Below are 20,308 nucleotides of genomic sequence, written 5' to 3' on the forward strand. Positions count from 1 at the left end.
TCTGCTTTGGTAGTGAAATAATACTGTGAGTCCATATGACATGCAAATGACAGGCGTCACTACTAGAATCACTGCACACTTCACTTATTTGGGCAGTGATGGGGCTAAAACTGACCAAATAACTCAAGTATGAACTCAGCCTTACAAGTCGATGTTAGCGCCAAGAAGAAGCGCACTCCTTTTACACCGTCGTCAGCTGATTCCACATACAGTACAGAGCAAAAGTTTGGACACACCTTCTCATTCAAAGAGTTTTCTTTATTTTCATGACTATGAAGGCATCAAAACTATGAATTAACACATGTGGAATTATATACATAACAAACAAGTGTGAAACAACTGAAAATATGTCTTATTCTAGGTTCTTCAAAGTAGCCACCTTTTGCTTTGATTACTGCTTTGCACACTCTTGGCATTCTCTTGATGAGCTTCAAGAGGTAGTCCCCTGAAATGGTCTTCCAACAGTCTTGAAGGAGTTCCCAGAGATGCTTAGCACTTGTTGGCCCTTTTGCCTTTACTCTGCAGTCCAGCTCACCCCAAACCATCTCGATTGGGTTCAGGTCCGGTGACTGTGGAGGCCAGGTCATCTGGCGCAGCACCCCATCACTCTCCTTCATGGTCAAATAGCCCTTACTTTCAAAGTTTTCCCAATTTTTCGGCTGACTGACTGACCTTCATTTCTTAAAGTAATGATGGCCACTCGTTTTTCTTTACTTAGCTGCTTTTTTCTTGCCATAATACAAATTCTAACAGTCTATTCAGTAGGACTGTCAGCTGTGTATCCACCTGACTTCTCCTCAACGCAACTGATGGTCCCAACCCCATTTATAAGGCAAGAAATCCCACTTATTAAACCTGACAGGGCACACCTGTGAAGTGAAAACCATTTCAGGGGACTACCTCTTGAAGCTCATCAAGAGAATGCCAAGAGTGTGCAAAGCAGTAATCAAAGCAAAAGGTGGCTACTTTGAAGAACCTAGAATATGACATATTTTCAGTTGTTTCACACTTGTTTGTTATGTATATAATTCTTAGAGAATTACATATATTAAGTGTCCATATACGTGAGTTATTTAACCTGGAGTGGACCCTTTTATAAAAAAATCGCTTTTTTTAGTTTTATTTAAAAAAGCATAAGTATAGACACCCTATGATAACTGGATATCCAAAACAAATAATAGGACAAGATGTTGCCCAGCTACCACCGTGAATTGGTGAGACAAAAAGAGATAAGTAGATAGATATGTAAGGATTTCCGTGGCATTAATGACCTTTATAGGCTTGGGGTCGGGTAGAGAATAGGGCACATAGATGTGGGCATTCGGGATGGTTCTTTCCCTATACCCGCCCTGAAATAATCCTCTGCCCAGGGATGAACCCTAATGGTGGGATCACCCTGTCCCCGTGCCTATCCTGTCTAGCCCTGTACAACCCTGTACAATTGGAATTTATCACAGATGATGTCCGTTAATTTTATATATATATTTTTACCCCGACGCGTTTCCCCACTTCTGGTTCGTCAGGGGGTCGGTTTAAAGGATAACAATTTATAATGATTAACATCAGGATGAAATACAATGAAGTTAGATATAATTACTGTGTCCTGATCGATGCCATGATAGTGCAGTCTGTTATGGAGGAACTGTGGATTCCCCAAGAGAGGAATAATCACCTAGGAACAAGATAATATACAAAAGCCTACTGTCAATATTATGGCTACAAAAAAGATATATTCATGTGGATTTCCAAGTAATGGTGACTCACATGTGGATGTCCCCCTGTTATTTAGACTGCCGCCTGCCGTATCCGATGGGGCAGTGAGGCATCTATGTGTGAGCGCTGTTTATAAGGGACTGTTTAGAAGGCGCCTTTTTCCTTAGGAGCCGCATATCCGGTAAGTGGAACGCACGCTCCCTTGGAACGCACGCTCCACTACTTCCGGCAGGATGGAACGCAGGCCTCGCTTGCTGTCTGCTGAGGCGCCGACGTCACTTCCGGAGTAGGTGCCTTTATCGCCTGGAGCCGCATATCCGGTGAGTGGAACGCATGCTCTCATGGAACGCATGCTCCACTACTTCCGGTGTCATGGAACGCAGGCCTCGCTTCCTGTCTGCTGAAGCGCAGACGTCACTTCCGGAATAGCGGTGCCAAGGCGCTCCAAATGCTTTTGTGCGGTACATATGTGGTTTAATCCGACTATGACACCAGATCATTCCCCAGTGGTTATTCTATTTAGACACCACTGAGCATATCCACAGGGCTGGGGTATATATGGTTGTTTATTAAGGTATAATTCCTCTGATACCTTTTTGGGCAAATTTAGTATGCCAGGCAAATTTAATATGCCAGGCAACCCTGTGGAGTTGTTAATACCTAAACCCCAGTCTCCCGGTATAATAAAACAGACCCTCTAGTTTGTATATACATGTATATAATTCCACATGTGTTAATTCATAGTTTTGATGCCTTCAGTGTGAATCTACAATCTTTCATAGTCATGAAAATAAAGAAAACTCTTTGAATGAGAAGGTGTGTCCAAACTTTTGGTCTGTACTGTAGATGTCTACAGAACCTGTTCTATTAAACTCGGAAATCTTTGATAGGCTCCATTGATTGCTGCATCTTAGAGACTCTCGGCGCGGAATACTAGAAGTAAGTTATACAGCTGCACGATCGATGATGTGCCAGAGTATCTGGGCATAAACTTTCAATTAGGTACTGGGATTCACACACTAAAATCGGCAGGTCTTACATTCATGTCGGACCGCTGTCTAGAATTTGGTATGGTCGGCTGGTTTGTTTGGTTTCCTACACTATAGAGACCATCCCAGTGTATACCTTATAGTCAGTGCATTTTATGGACAGAATCCTTAGTAGGCAGAGTTCTACTAATCTATCCAACAGTATCTATCAACTATTTCCTTCCAACTATTTAGGGGTAACCACTGGTGTTCCTTCTTTGTGGCCAGGACGGTTTCAGGCTTTTCTTCCTATTTATAAAGAGTTCTACATTTTTTGAGGGTATTAGGGCAATTAACCCTCTCTGAACCAGCAGCAGCTCAGCTGTACAAAGCAGCATCAGGAGACCACATAGTGGCCCAATCACAGAGTCTGTAGGTAGTGGCAGCATCAGGAGAACACAGAGTAGCACAATAACAGAGTGTGGAGGTGGCGGCAGCATCAGGAGGCCACAGAGTGGCAAAGTGACATAGTGTGGAGGTGGTGGCAGAATCAGAAGACCACAGAGTGGCACAATGACAGAGTCTGTAGGTGGCGGAAGCATCAGGAGGCCGCAGAGTGGCACAATGACAGAGAGTGGAGGTGGCAGCAGCATCAGGAGGCCACAGAGTGGCACGATGACAGAGTGTGGAGGTGGCGGCAGAATCAGAAGACTGCATAGTGGCAAGGTGACATAGTGTGGAGGTGGCAGCAGCATTAGGAGGCCACAGAGTGGCAAGTTGACATAGTGCGGAGGTGGCAGACGCATGAGGAGACCACAGAGTGGCAAGGTGACATAGTGTGGAGGTGGCGGTAGCATCAGGAGGCCGTAGAGTGGCAAGGTGACATAGTGTGGAGGTGGCAGCAGCATAAGGAGATCACAGAGTGGCAAGGTGACATACTGTAGCGTGGAGGTGGAAGCAGCATGAAGAGACCACAGAGTGGCCCAATCACAGAGTCTGTAGGTGGTGGCAGCATCAGGAGGCCGCAGAGTGGCACAATGACAGAGAGTGGAGGTGGCGGCAGTATCAGGAGGCCGCAGAGTGGCACAATAACAGAGTGTGGAGGTGGAGGCAGAATCAGAAGACCACAGAGTGGCAAGGTGACATAGTGTGGAGTTGGCAGCAGCATAAGGAGACCACAGAGTGGCAAGGTGACATAGTGTGGAGGTGGCGGCAGCATCAGGAGGCCCTTAGAGTGGCAAGGTGACATAGTGTGGAGGTGGGAGACGCATGAGGAGACCACAGAGTGGCAAGGTGACATAGTGGTGAGTTGGAAGCAGCATGAGGAGAACACAGAGTGGCCCAATCACAGAGTCTGTAGGTGGCGGAAGCATCAGAAGGTCGCAGAGTGGCACAATGACAGAGAGTGGAGGTGGCGGCAGCATCAGGAGGCCACAGAGTGGCATGATGACAAAGTGTGGAGGTGGCATCAGAATCAGAAGAACACATAGTGGCAAGGTGACATAGTGTGGAGGTGGCAGCAGCATGAGGAGACCACAGAGTGGCAAGGTGACATAGTGTGGAGGTGGCGGCAGCATTAGGAGGCCACAGAGGGGCAAGGTGACATAGTGTGGAGGTTGCAGACGCATGAGGAGACCACAGAGTGGCAAAGTGACATAGTGGTGAGGTGGAAGCAGCATGAGGAGACCACAGAGTGGCCCAATCACAGAGTCTGTAGATGGTGGCAGCATCAGGAGGCCACAGAGTGTCACAATGACACAGTGTGGAGGTGGTGGCAGCATCAAGAGGCCACAGAGTGGCAAGGTGACATAGTGTGGAGGTGGCGGCAGCGTGAGGAGACCACAGAGTGGCAAGGTGACATAGAGTGGAGGTGGCAGCAGCATCAGGAGGCCACAGAGTGGCAAGCAGACATAGTGTGGAGGTGGCAGCAGCATGAGGAGACCACAGAGTGGCAAGGTAACATAGTGTGGAGGTGGCAATACCAGTACCCGATGAAGATGGTGGGTGAAAGAAACACTTGGCATCAGATGTGTGGCATCAGGTGGGTGGCAAAATCAGAATAGTAGCTGAGGCAGGTAGCCAGAAGAGACAGATCTCTTTTGTTAAAGTTTTAGTGTGGCACCATGGATGATCTAGTCTGAAGCATCAGGAATTAATGGGTGGAAATCCTGGCTGATCCACGCCTGATTTATTTTGACAAAGGTCAGTCTCACCACATTTTTGGTGGACAGGCTAGTTCTTCTTGGGGTAACTATGGCCCCCGCCGCAATAAACACCCGCTCTTATGCCACACTACTGGCCGGGCAGGACAGCTTTTCCAGGGCATACTCGGCCAGTTGTGGCCACAAATCCAGTTTGGCTGCTCAGTAGTCCAGTGGATCTTCAATATCGACTGGCAGGGTGCACCCCAAGTATGCCACCACCTGCTGGTTCAGGTTCTGCTCTACGGCTAGCTGCTGTTGAGTAGTTTTTTTACTTTGCGGGTGAAGAAATCTCCTCATCAGCGACTGTAGACTCAGGCTGCTGCTGATGCAGCTGGAACTGCTCCTGTCACTCCACCCCTCCCCAGCAGCCATGGAAGTGGAACATGAGCACAGAGGGCCCCCCGGTCAGACCTGCGAGAGGATGGACGATAGCGCAGACAGGCAGCGGCCAACTGACTACATAGGATGTCTCTAAAGTAGTTCAGTTTGTCATCCCTCTCAGCGGGTATAAAAAAGGCCTCCATTTTGGACCTGTAGCGAGGGTCCAACAAGGTGGAGAGCCAGAAGTCATCCCTCTGCTGAATGGTGACAATTCGGCTGTTACTACCCAAGTAAGTGACCATGCAGTGGGCGATTTGCGCAAGTGACTCGGAGGGACTCGCTGCCTCCATCTCCACTGCATAGTGCGGTGTGTCTGCGTCCTCTGCCTCATCTTCCTCATCGCCCTGTAGCTCCTCTGTCTGCTCCTGCTCCTCCTCTCCTGTCAGCTGTGTAGAAAAACCACCCATTTCGCTACATATTGCTTGTGCTCCAATGTCCTCCTCCTCCTCCAGTTCCGCCCCTACAGGGCTCATGTGGCCGTGAGATCAAGGCGCCACATCTCCAGTCCCGTGACCAGCCAGATTTACCAGCATCTGTTCCAGGACATGAAGCAGTGGAATGACATCGTTCATCCCGTAGTCCTGGCGACTGACAAATAACGTGGCCTCCTCAAAGGGCCTTAGCAAACGGCAGGTGTCACGCATGAGCTGCCACTGGCTGACATCGAAGTTACACACGGGAGTACTACTGTCCGCTTGGATCATCAGGGAATCATTGATGGCTTTTCTCTGTTCGTACAGTTGGTCCAACATATGGAGGGTGCAATTCCAACGGGTGGAAATGTCACATATTAGTCTATGTTGGGGGATGCCGTTCTGCAGCTGCAGCTCAAGGAGGGTGTGTTTTGCCATGTATGAGTGGATGAAGTGCATGCAAAGTTTCCTGGCCATTTTTAGGATGTCTTGCAGATGGGTGGAAGACTTTAGAAACCGATTGACAACCAGATTGAACATGTGTGCTATGCAGGGTGCATAGCTCAGCCCTCCTTGACGCAGTGCCGAAACAATGTTCTTCCCGTTGTCGGTCACCATGGTTCCGATTTTGAGTTGTCGCGTAGAAAGCCCGTATTCGATTTCTTGCTGAAGGACATGAAGAAGTTCCTCCCCTGTGTGACTCCGTTCGCTTAGGCAATCGAGGTGCAGAACAGCTTGACACCGCCGTGCCCTGCACATGTGGTATGCTGGAGGGGCACTGTGCATTGTTCCTGCAGTGGAGGCTGAGGACACGGTGGAGGATGAGGAGGCAGAGGTGGACATTGTCGCTGGACCAACGGCGTGGCAACGCGGAGGCAGAAGCGGTGTCACCTGGCCAAGTTGCTGGTGTGGCTGTGCAGAAGCCATATTAACCCAGTGGGCGGTAAAGGACATGTACTGTACTGTTAGTTACATCTCCACACGTTGGCGCTGCCGTGCTTTTTGGCAGACACCGACAGGCTCAAGGACTGGCCCACCTTCTGTTCTACATATTTGTGCAGTGCTGGTACTGCCTTTTCCTCAAAGAAATGAAGGCTTAGGACTCTCCACCTCGACTCGGCACAAGCCATCAGTTCTCTGAAAGGTGCAGAGTCCACCACTTGGAAAGGGAGGGACTGCAGCACCAGCAACTTGGACAGGAGCACATTCAGCTTCTGCACCGTTGGATGAGTGCACGCATACTGTTGTCTCTTGGCAATTGCTTCGGTGATCGATTGCTGATGGAATGCGTGACGAGGAGTAGGAGGAGGAGAAGCATCAGGACCAACAGATAATGGGAAGGACAGACAGCTCCCTTCGGCTGAGGTGGTGGAGCCTTGACTGTCAGAAACTGGGTGCGTGCTAGTGGGTGATGCAGCGGTTGCTGCGGCAGGCTGGACTACCACATCGGAGCCACGGTTCTCCCAGGCCACTTTATGGCGACGCTGCATATGTTGACGCAGGGCCGTAGTGCCAGCATTGGCACCCTGGCCACGCTTCACTCTCTGCCCACAGATTCTACATACAGCCACGTTCACCTTCTCTGGCGGCTTAAACAAAAACTGCCAGTAGGTGATTTTACCCCCAACACTACTCACTGACTGACAGCTACCGCCGCTGCTTCTTGAGCCCCTGCACCGCTATTTTCCAGGCAGGTAGGCTTCCGCGAAGCGGGTGGTCTACCCTGGGCGCGTTTGGCTACCGACCTCCCTCTGCTGTCACCCTGCTGACTACCGCCCATGCTAGCGACTTGCTGGCTCATGGGCAAGCTGCCACCCTCTTCTCTCGATGATGATGAAGTCCCTTCGTCACCCGGCTCCCAAGTGCGATCAGCTACATCATCATCATCGAGTACTGTCTGCACGTCACTGATGTCCTCCTCAACCGTCTCTGGGTCAGGAGTCTGACCGCTCTCAACACCAGCTCCCATGCCACTCTCCTCATCACTACTTGCAGTAGCTGCTGACTGTCCTCTAGTAGTTCTTCCTTGCTGAAAAGTGGAGCTGAGCCTACAGCATATAATACTTCTCGAGGTGAAGGAACAGAAAAGGACAGAAGCAGGTTGAGGACAAGTGAGGGCAAAGGGCCTGCTCCCGGACCATGCCAACTAAGGGTTGTGTTTGACGAACCCACTGACTCTTTGCTGGGGGTGTCTGATGTCACTTGCGACAAAGTCGAAGATCGAGTCAACCATTCAAGAACCTCTGGGTTGCTGATCACGACACGACCGCTAGCTGAGACAGGGAGCTCAGGCCTCTTGAAGTGACCCCTGCTGCCACGGCCCCTTACTCTACTGCTACCTCTGCCTGCGACAGGGCCTGGAACTTCTCTGCCTAACATACTGTTAGATCAAATAACCAAATGTTAGATCTAATATTTTTAATTTCGACACTAATACACAGCAAACAGGGCTTTAGAATATATCACTGCACCGCTAAACTGCAAATAGGCCCTAATTTTTTTTAACTGTTACAGAACACAACAGGCTTTTCAAAAGATTAGTGCAACGCTGAATGGCGAATATAATTTTTTTTTGCCACTAATACACGGCAAACTGGGCTTTAGAGTATAGCACTGCATCGCACAAGGGCAATTAGGCCATAGTTTTTTTACACTTTTACAGAACACAACAGGCTTTTCAACAGATAATTGCAACGCAGGACAGCGAATCTATTTTTATTTCACCAGTAATACACGGCAAACTGGGCTGTAAAATATCTCACTGCACTGCTGAACGGCAATTCCGCCCTAATTTTTTTCTATTTTTACCCAAAAGGCTTTTCAACAGATAAGTGCAATGATGATCGGCGAATATATTTTTATTTCGCCACTAATACACGGCAAACTGGGCACTAAAATATCTCACTGCACCGCTATGCGGCAAATTTATTTTTCCCTTTTCCACTAATACACGCAAAAAAGAGCTTTAAAACCGATAACTGCACCGCTGAGCAGCAAAGATATTTTTCCTTTTTCCACTAATACATGCAAAAAAGGGATTTAACCCCTTAGTGACCAGCCTGTTTTGGGCCTTAATGACCTAGCGTTTTTCTTCCTCTTTTTTAATCGTCGCGTTCCAAGAGCTATAACTTTCTTATTTTTCTGTCTATATAGCTTTATGAGGGCCTGTTTTTTGCGGGACAAGTTGTAGTTTTCAATGGCGCCATTTTGGGGTACACATAACTTTCTGGGAGGGAGATAGGAAAATAAGCAATACTGCCACTGCGTTTAAATAACATAATATCTTTATTCTCTGGGTCAGTACGATTACAGTGATACCAAATACATATAGGATTTTTTACGTTTTATGACTTTTTTGCAATAAAACCCCCTTTATTTAAAGCAAAAAATGTTTTTGCATTGCTGCTTCCTAAGACCCATAACTTTTTATTTTTCTTTCTATGGAGTTGTGCAAGGGCTTGATTTTTGCGGGATGACTTGTATTTTTCATTGGTATCATTTTGGAGTAAATGGCACTTTTTGATCGCTTGTTATTAGTTTTTTTTCGGTGGCAACTGAGAATAAACTAGCAATTCATTTTTTTTTTTTTACGGAGTTCACTGTAGGGGATAATTTATGTGATATTTATGTAGTCTGGGTCGTTATGGACGCGGCAATACCAAACATATGGGGGAGATTTATTTTCTTCATTTTTTTCATTGAAAAGCCTATTTTCAATGGAAAAAAGGGTAATATTTTTTATGGAATTTTTTTATTTAATAAATGTGTTTTTTTTCCGTTTTTTTTTACCACTTAATAGTCCCACAAGGGGACTATAACAGACAGTACTTTGCTTTTAAAATGCAATGCATTATCCATATAGTGCATTGCATTTTAATGGCAATGCTATTCTAACATTGTCCAGCAGGGTGCGCCAGAGAGGCGCAGCCTGCTGGAAATTACTGAAGGCTGGTCTGTGGCCTACATCAGAGCCCTGCCAGCCTTCACACACATCGGCACCCCGTGATCGCATTTCATTTCGACCTGTAAGAAGAAAGCTAAGGGAAGCCCCCCTAGTGCTTTAACCCAAAACAAGACCAGCGCATGAAGAGAATGCTTCTTATTAAAGGTAGGTGTGAAAATCCAGGCAAAACACTGGGACCACGACGCAACACTGTTACCAGGTCTCTTCTTTCTCCCTTTGGTTCTATGTGTGGTGAACAAGCAATGAAGATAGGTAGGAAGGGAAGGGGGAATTTGGGACATAGCACTAATAAATCAATTTATTGAAAATAAAGCTGCAATCCATTGCTGAAACACATATTTTTTATTAATGCAATATTTTATACCTTTTCAATAAATTGTTTAATCAGCGCAGTGCCCCGAATACAAGGGGGTATTCGGGGTACTGCGCTGATTAAACAATTTATTGAAAAGGTATAAAATATTGCATTAATTGCATTACCTAAGTATCATTCATTTTGACAAAAGTAATGTTTTGTACACTGGTGGAGGACAACTTTGGGTGTGAGGATGGCAACTCTGAAAACCATTTTTGGGTAAACACTGGAGGCTGGACAAGACAGTACAGAGATAACCTACTAGGCCAGTCCTGGCCACTGCTCCAATCTGCCTATCCAGAAGTCCATTGGGTCAGTGACCACAGTCTGTGCCGGAGAAAGGTCACAGTCCAGGCAGAACTGATCCTGGTTGTTCAGGTGGTACATTAAGGCGGTACATCCCTGTTCTTTCCACTGCGATAATCAGTTGTCATGGCCGGTGTTGTCGTAATCATCATAAGCCTTGTTCTACTCCACCACCAACTCCTCCTCCTAGTAGTAGCTCCTCTTTTTTATCCACCTCCTCCACTTACTCCTCTGTGGCACTTTGTCCATGTGGGTTCACAACAGCTACATGGTGGCCAGCAAGATGCAGAAGCTGTTCTTCTTTCACCAACTCTTGTTGCATCAGTGTGAGCATCTGCTCTAAGATAAATATCAGGGGGGTGACATCATTCATGCCGTAGTTGTCATTGTCCCTCCTGAAAAATCTGGTGGCCTCTTTGAAGGGTCTGAGTATGTGACACACATCGCTGATGATCTGCCACTGCCTGACCTCTAAACAACATGCTCCTAGCTGAGGTAATCTGGTGTATAATGAAATAATTTACTCTGCTCATACAGATGCTTCAGCATATGCAAGGTGGAATTCCAGTGGGTTGGAATGTAGTCGATCCAGCGGTGCAATGACAGACTGTTTTGTCTCTGCAAGTCCAGGAAGTTCCTTGCCATGCAAGATTGACTGACATGTGAGGACAGTCTCCTGGACATGGCTAGCAACTTTTGCAAGCCACAGTATTTTTTCAAAAATTGTTGCACGTTTATCACATGTGCCAAGCAAGGAGCATATTATATTTCCCCCAAATGCAGTATGACCACAATGTTCCTTCCATTGTTGCTGACCACCTTGCCCAGTTGGAGTTGGCTGGCAAGGAGACAGCTAGTGGGATATTTGCTGCTTGATGAACTTTAGCAACTGATCGGCTGTTACATATACAGTATTTAAATAGTTAATGTGGTTGACAAAAGACACTTCCATCTAGTCCAACCAAGGGATATGTGAGGATGTGAACTTTAGAAAAAGGGGAGTAAGACACAGATTTCTACACACTTTTATAAGCATTAATGTAATTTACTTATAAGAATTCATCCAAGCCATTTTTAAACTGTCCACTGTTCCTGTTGTGAACAAATCCTAAGGTAGACTATTCCCCAGATTTATAGTTTTTGCAGTAAAGAAGCCTTGATGCCTCTGGAGACTGAACTTTTTCTTCTGCATTTGGAGGCAGTGCCCTCTTGTCTTTTGAAGGTATTTTACCTGGAACAGCATCTCACCATATTTTTTCTATGGCCCATTTATATATTTGTATAGGTTAATCACGTCTCCCCTTAGATGTCTCTTCTCAAGACTAAATAAATTAAAATATTTTAATATTTCCTCATAACTAAGACACTTTATGCCCCTTATCAGTTTAGTTGCCCTCCTTTGTACTTTTTCTAGCTCCAGGGCATCCTTTCTATGGACTGGTGCCCAGAACTGAACTGCATATTCCAGATTAAGCCACAACAAAGCTTTGTAAAGTGGTAATATTACATCGCTGTCTTGTAAATCTATGTCTCGTTTAATACATAACAATATCCTGGTAGCCTTAGAAGTGGTTAATTGACATTGTATGCTTTTACTTAACCTATGATCTACTGTACATGTACACCCAAATCCTTCTCAACAAGTGACTCTCCCAGTGTTACTTCTCTTAGAACATATGATGCATGTAAATTCTTACTACCCGAATTCATAACTTAACATTTATCATCATTAAAGGGGTTATCAAACTTCTCAAACAGCCCCTCACAGGTAATATACTTACCCCGTTTCCCGCTCCCGGCGTCGATCCTGGTCCACGTACCACCGTTGCTGCTTATCCCTGTACATGGATGAAAACATCCGGTGTCGCGGGGGAGCAGCCAATGGCAGGCAGAGACGGGGATGAGCCTCCCTAGCGTCACCCGTGATGCTAGGGAGGCTCGTCCCTGTCCCTGCCTGCCATTGGCTGCTCCCCCCGAGACCAGATGTTTTCATCCGTGTACAGGGAGAAGCAGCAACGGAGATGCAGGGAGCAGGAGCGGCGCTGGGAGCTGGGAGGGGGTTAAATATATCACCTGTAAGGGGCCTGGAACATGGGGGGGCTGTTTGACATACGGATAACCCCTTTAAACCTAATTTGCCAAGTTGATGCCCAAACAATCAAGTCAGCTTGAAGTTTGTGGACATCTTCCATAGACTGCACAGTACTACATAGCTTGGTGTCATTTGTAAAAATAAAAAGAGTGCTATTAATCCCATCCTCAAAATCATTAATAGGTAAGTTAAATAATAGGGGACCAAGCATTAAAGCATTGGGGTACACCACTTTTAACCCGGGACCATTCAGAATAGGAATCATTGACTACAACTCTCTGGACACAGTCCTTCAGACAGTTTTCAATCCAATCACAAACTATACTTTCTAAGCCTATAAACCTATAAAAACCCATTAAGTAACTCTGCTTTTTCCTTATCTTCACTGACCATCTCCCTTTACAATTATTTAGGGCGCCTACCTGCTCTGACCTTTCATTTTTTAGCATTTACATATCGAAAGATTTTTTGGGGATTTGTTTTGCTCTCTTTCGCCACCTGCTGTTCATTTTGTATTTTTGCAGATTTTATTTATTTTTCCTTTTTACAGATTTTATTAAAGGATAACTGTCTCATTTTATTATTTTTTTGCTAAAGTGTAGGGCAAGTGATAGGTAAAAATTTTGCAATAGACTTTATTTAGACAAAACGTTTATTTTTGGTAGAAAACTGGGGCTGAAATGGCCCTTAGCAGCACTCTTCAAAAATGTAGCAAAATGTAGCAAGGTTGCAGATTTTTGCAATGAAGAAAATAATAGCGAATTCTCGAATTTGCGAATATATGACGAATATTCTTCAAAATATTTGCGAAATATTGCAAATTCGAATATTGCCTCTGCCGCTCATCACTAGTGCTGAACATCTTGATGGACAGGGAAAATTGCAAGGAGCAGACCACGTTCTCCGACATGTGACAGTACAAGGCAGGGATGGCTTTTTGGAGAAATAATGGCAGCTAGGCATTCACCAGCACGGCTGAGCGCATGCCATCAGTTGCCTAAAGGCAGCAGAATCCACAAGTAGTATGGCAGTGACTACACCGCCAACAACTTGACAAGGTGGGAGTATACTTGCACATCAGCGGATGACAAGGACATTGTACATGTGGATGTAGCCCGTCTGGCGCAAAGGAGACTGGGAGAAGGATTACACTTTTGTTCCCCAAGCTGGTGGCTACTGCTATTTTCCCACTGGATCTGGTGATGCCACCTCATGTGCTGCAGTAGGGCTGTGATGCCTATGTTTGTGTTTGAACGGGTTATTTTCATCCAGCAGATCTTGCACACAGCAGTGCTTTAGTCTACGGCACTGTAGACAAAAATTGCCATATGGTAGATGCTCGCACAGCAGCTGAGTTTGGCTTTGGTCTGGCACATTTTGAGCCTGCACCCATGATATTAGCAGCAGCACCAGTTCATGAGCTGGCCATAATAGAAGCAGATCTGACCCTGGTAGTTTTTTGGAGGTTCTGGCCGTACATTGCATCTGCTGTTTATTTGCCGCTGCTACGGACAGCTCCCTCCTCCTTTAATGTAACCTCCTCCTCAGCACCACAGGTCCTGTCCAACACACAATCATTGTCATCATTCTCACCTACTCCACCACTTTTATCAGACTGTGATATGTTATTGTGAGATCCTTGGCCCACCCTCCCAATTCTCTGCTCTGTATTTGTCCCAAGTGCCACTGTCACCAGGGCTACCACTGTCCTTTCACCACCACCACCACCACCACGTCTACAAGTTCCACTATTACTACCACCAACACAGCTATGCATGAGGTCCCCTACCTCCCCCAGAACCTCTTCCTCATGGGGTCCAAACACTGACTGTTCTCACACTGATCAACAGAGAAACTCTCTTGAGTATCTTCCAAACTATGTGGGATTTTTTTGCTCCATCTTAGGAAAAAAAAGGTGGGACAGTGAATACAGAAATTATGCAAGTAAAAGTAGCAAGGAGGACGAGCAGGAGGAATGCTGGAACTCCTGGCTCCAAGACACATTGTCAGTAGTGATGAGCGGCATAGGAAATATTCGAATTCGAGATATTTCGCACCATAAATTTGCAGATTTGAGAATTCGTGATCTCCAGTCATTGTTTACTTGATTGCGAAAATCGTCAATGTAATATATTTGCGATAAATTCGCAATTAGAATATTCAACACTATTCGCGAATACGAATATATAGCACTATATTCAAAATATTTGACAATTCTCGAAGTCACCCAGATGCAGGAACGTATAAAAACAGTGTTGCCTCTTGTAAGAGAGCATATGGAGGCCGCTCAGCGAGCTCAAAGTCGGGTCTATAATCGGCAGGCTCGGGTCCGGATCTTTAACTCGGGAGATTGGGTTTTCGTTCTGGTACCGACCGTGGACAGTAAATTCCTGGCTAGGTGGCAGGGACCCTATGAAGTAATCGAAAAAGTTGGAGAGGTAAACTTCAAGGTACACCAGCCAGAGCGGCGAAAGCCAGAGCAGGTGTACTATGTGAATTTACTCAATCCTTGGAAAGATAGGGAGACCGGTTCTGACGACAGCCCGCGGCCGAGTTTTTAAGGAGAAGAGGTTCCGGCCGTTCGGTCTGATGCAAGGGAAGTGGTTGCCACAGTGAAGATTGCTGACATCCTCTCCTCTTAAAAGACTCAGGAGGCCAGGGAGTTCGTCAGCAGGAACACAGATGTGTTCTCAGACGTCCCCGGAAGCACTTCCACAATTCAGCATAACATTGTCACTGAGCCTCAGGCAAAAGTCCGGTTAAAACCATACCGGGTACCTGAGGCTCGGCAACAAGCCATCTCGGAGGAAGTGCAGCTAATGCTGCAACTAGACGCTATTGAGGAGTGTAAAAGTGAGTGGGCCAGTTCTATAGTTCTAATACCCAAACCGGATGGGACATTACGGTTCTGTAACGATTTTCGTAAATTAAACGAGATTTCCAAATTCAATGCGTATCCCATGCCCCGGGTGGATTAGCTTATCGAGAGGTTAGGACAAGCCAGGTGTTTTTCTGTTTTGGACCTCATCAAAGGGTACTGGCAGGTCCCCTCGACGGAGGCTGCCAAAGAGAAAACTGCCTTCATCACACCAGAGGGGCTGTACCAATATAAGGTGTTACCCTTTGCTCTGAATGGCGCCCATGCCACTTTTTAACGAATTATGGACATTGTGCTTCGTCCACATCATCAGTACGCTCCGGCTTACCTGGACGATATTGTCATCCACAGTACCGACTGGGAAAGTCACCTACCCAAAGTGCAGGCCGTAGTGGACTCCCTTCGGAAGGCTGGACTAACTGCTAACCCAAAAAAATGTGCAATAGGGTTTGAGGAGACTAAATACCTGGGGTATGTCATTGGGCGTGGAGTCATCAAACCGGAAGTGAACAAAATAGAGGCAATATGGAATTGGCCCTGACCTGTCACTACTAGTCAAGTAAAGTCGCTCTTGGGAATGGTAAGCTATTACATGAGGTTTGTCCCCCACTTTGCTACGGTGGCCGCACAATTGACAGGGCTCTTGAAGGGACGCAGGTCGATGATAGTTCGCTGAAATGATCAGGCGGAAGGAGCTTTCTCCGCATTGAAGTCGGCCCTGTGTGGGTCACCGGTTTTAGTGACGCCAGACTTCAAAAAGGAATTTATAGTACAGACCGATGCCACCGAAGTAGGGCTCGGTGCTGTAGTGTCTCAGGAAATCAATGGGGAGGAGCAGTATAGTGGAGAGAGAGTGCCTGGCTATCAAGTGGGCATTCGAGTCTCTCTGCTATTATTAGTTGGGGAGAAAATTACGCCTGGTAACCGACCGCTCCCCTCTCAAGTGGATTAGCCAGGCCAAAGACAGAAATGCCTAGGTCACCAAATGGTTCCTTTCCCTACAGAACTTTAAATTTACAGTGAAACACAGGGCAGGCCGATTGCAGGGAAACGCGGATGCCCTGTCCTGAGTACATTGTCTGGCAAGTGTTCACCCCCTCAGGGTTGAACAAAGAGGGTATGTGACACAGTGAAGGGAATGGTCTGGGAAAACAGGTATTTTCCTCCCAGCGTGTGCTGCTGGGCTGATTTGCAGCCAGGTGGGGTCAAATACCGGACTGGATTTTAATTGCCAGTCAGTTTTTTTGCCAGCACCTGTCTGTCCTTAAATAGGCAGCTGGGCTCAGCAGCAGGATCTCTGTTTTGGGATCTGAGGCTTGGTGCCAGGTTGGGGGGCTGAGTCCCATGGGCCGAGGAAACAGGCCCCCTAAAGCCTGCCATGGACTGCTGGAGGCAGAACTGACATCAAGGTGATTTGTCTTATATGAACTTTCCAATTTGTGTGAAGTAACACCAAGATGTACTTTTTATTGTGTGCGAAGTAAACCCCAAGACTGCGAAGTAACGCATTGTTTTGTGCATTTGCCTCAAGTGTGAATAAACACTGAAGTTTTGCGTTAAAAACTTGTCTTTTGCCTCTGTACTGCGTCTGCTTACTCTATCTACCAGAGCGAAACCCCACAATATATATGCTTTTATTGTAGCACAACGTGTTCACTAATAATGCACAGTACCTTGATGCAATACAATGCATTAAATGAAACTGATATATAAATGCTGTTATTGTAGCACAACAAGTTCACTAATAATGCATGGTAGCAACAAAATACAATGAGCTAACTGAAACTGATATACCTGTACATGTATAAATGCTGTTATTGCAGCACAACACTTTTACTAATAAATCAATAGAATGTATTACCTGAAACTGGTTGATGGACTGAAATGCTTAATTACAAACAGCAGCTAAATTGAAACAAAATTGAGACAAGAGGGGACAGTTGTACTGTAGAAATGTTTTTTTTTTTTTTTTTAAAGCAATAAGGCTGGCTGTTTATATACAGAAAAAATGAGAGAGAATTTGTGTGAAATTCCTAATGGAAATTATTAGTTTAGAATTAATTCACTCATCTCTAACACAAGATAGGGCGAAGCAGGACCACACGCAACTGCTACTTTTTGGGGAGTGTTCCCATTCCTCAGGTGCATTTATCAGTTTATGTATTGCTTTGCTGATTCAATTTAAATATAAATATTTGCATTGACCAAGTATGTCGTGGAGTTTTTCATGAAGATACTATGGGGTACTTGAAAGGATCCTGACTGTATGGGTTGTGTAGTGACCTGAAGGAAGATAATTGCACTGGTTCTCTTTTTGTTTATGGTGCTAAGAAACATATCCTTAATTGGATTAAACTTGTGAGCTGGTGTAAAAAAGTAACAAATATAAAGATAATTGAGATAGAATTGATACTTAATATCTGAAGATGGGACTTTTATGAACATATGTTATGATAATTAGCAAATTGATGGCTTCAATTTTCTTCATTTAATAAATATATACGACATGAAAAAGGAAGAACAGCCAAAGGTAAGAGTTGATGTATTGTTCTTTTTTGTTTTTTATTAATAAAAAAATAGAATATGTTAAATAAGCATATGTACTTCAAAGCCAATTGGCATGCTGGCACATCCTGTCATTTGCAGATAATTAGCATGTGACAGTAATGCATTTTGCCAATAATCTCTATAGAGTGACATACATAGCCTCTAGTTCCAGTATATCATAGTGGTGAGGGCATTTAAACTTCACAAAGCGTTCTACAGAAAGCCAAAGACTATTTGGCAGCTGATAATCATTAAAGTACATAAAAAAACAATCCTCATCATGGTCCAGAAATGTGTGTTGAATGTTGATATGTTTGATATGCCAAGAGTAATGTTTTATGAATTTTGCCAGTAAATGCCTTAAATCTTGAATTTTGATGATCTTGTATTCTTGTACAGTATGTGGATATAACTGGAATTAGCAAAGTGCAGGAGAGTTAATTTTTTTCACCAAGTTTGTAACTTTCTGGAAAATCATATCTATAGATAACAGGGTGAGGCATTCTAAACATATATAAATAATGTAAAAACTTATCATGGCTATGTAGGGTAGGGCATAGCACAGTAAATTTAAAGGGGTTGTCTCACTTCAGTGGTCTACACTTTCTCCAGACCTGAATCCCATTAAAAACCTATGGGATCAACTGAGTCACTGTGGAGGCTCGTAACCTCAATGACCTGAGGACCGCCGTTCAAGAAGAGTGGGATGCCATGCCTCAGCAGACAATAAGTCGACTTGTAAACAGCATGAGATGTTGTTGTCAAGCTGTAATTGATGATCAAGGCCACATGACAAGTTATGGAGACATTGACATTTTTTGTGGGGGTATACCCACCACTGTTGTTGGCTTTTGTTTCAATAAATTGTTTGAGATGAGGAAATCACAATTGCATGCTTCTACTTAAATGCCCTGCTTTTCCTGTTTTCCATAAATTTCACCCAAGTCCCGAATATCCCTAACTTTTTGTGAGTAGTGTGTATCACTGAGCTGTTAGTGTTAGTGTACATTGTATTACTACCAGTGGTGATCGTATGCAATGGTTCCCCAGATCATTACACCAGCAGTTGGAGCAGTGTGTCACTACCTAGAAAAGGCAGGATTAAAGTGCTCACCCCAAGGCCTCCATACTTGAACCTTTCTTTGGTGGGATCCCAAACAGAGCCTAGATTCATCACTAAAGACAACATGGTTACAGTCTGTAGCAGTCTAGGTTTCTCATTCACGATACCACTACAAACTAAGGGACTGTGGCTGGGTGTCAATGGCAGGAAACACAATGAACATTGTGACACTAAATTTTCTTCTGCTAAGTGCCTGGAAATACATAGTTGTGTAATGATGGTGTCACCTGTGTCTGGATTGTAGACAATAAAATTGTGGATGCTGCTCATGATAGTCGGCGAATCAAACAATCCTCTGTACTGGTGGTCTGTCTGGACTGACCGAAGCCTGTTTGCCATACAGTATGTGCATGTCTTCACATAACCATTGCTAGGTCAGAACAGCCTAGATGATGTCCAGTTTGCAAAACAAGCATGTTGCTTCTCTCAGTCCAATCATGCTCACCATCTCAAAGTCTGTCAACTGGACAAAATGTTTTTGAGTGCATAGAGTCATGTCTAGCAGTCAATGATCACCCACCACAAGGTACACTACACGAAAGTAGCTTCTGCCTTTTATAGAGTAATGTGGGAAGCAAATTTATGCCCTCTTCTGGCAAGACACAGTGTCTAATCATAGCACACCTGTATAAATTTAAATATTTGCCTGAGACATGCATGATGAGTTTTGCAGCAGTCCAACATTTCTAAGGGTGCAGTATTTATTTTTGTCAATTACTATTTTGGGAATGAGTATTTCTATAATTACTTTTCTGATATTTGGCCTGAAAATTTCTCAGTCTAATAGGGCCTTTAAAGGGGTTGTCTCACTTCAACAAATAGCATTTATTATGTAAAGGAAGTTAATACAAGCCACTTACTAATGTATTGTTATTAAACATATTGCTTCCTTTGCTGGCTGGATTCATTTTTCCATCACATTATACACTGCTCATTTCCATGGTTACGCCCACACTGCAATCCAGCAATGGTGGCCTTGCTTGCACACTATAGGATAAAGTCCTTGCCTGTCTGGGCGCTTTCTAAACAGTGGGTTTTTCCTCACCTATGCTCTCAGCATAACACAGGAGATTAGACTTTACACAGCCAACAGTTCATGCAACTTCCAGGCTACTGACTCTGAATGAGCGTTTCACTCATATATTTATCCCCCTAGTAATGAGCCAACCAGCTACATCTAGGAGTACTTCAGGTTAGGGGAAAATGTTGCACTGGTGTGGGAAGGGAGTGGCAGATCCCTCTACCAACCTACCCACCATTCCATAAAAATCTAGATGCATAAAACACTTTAAAGAAAAAAACCTCAGCAAACCAAACTTTTCTGAAACCACCCAGCTTTCCTAGATTCTTTTACTTCACTCATC

This window comes from Bufo bufo, chromosome 4 (assembly GCF_905171765.1).
Source record: "Bufo bufo chromosome 4, aBufBuf1.1, whole genome shotgun sequence".
Lineage (NCBI taxonomy): Eukaryota > Metazoa > Chordata > Amphibia > Anura > Bufonidae > Bufo > Bufo bufo.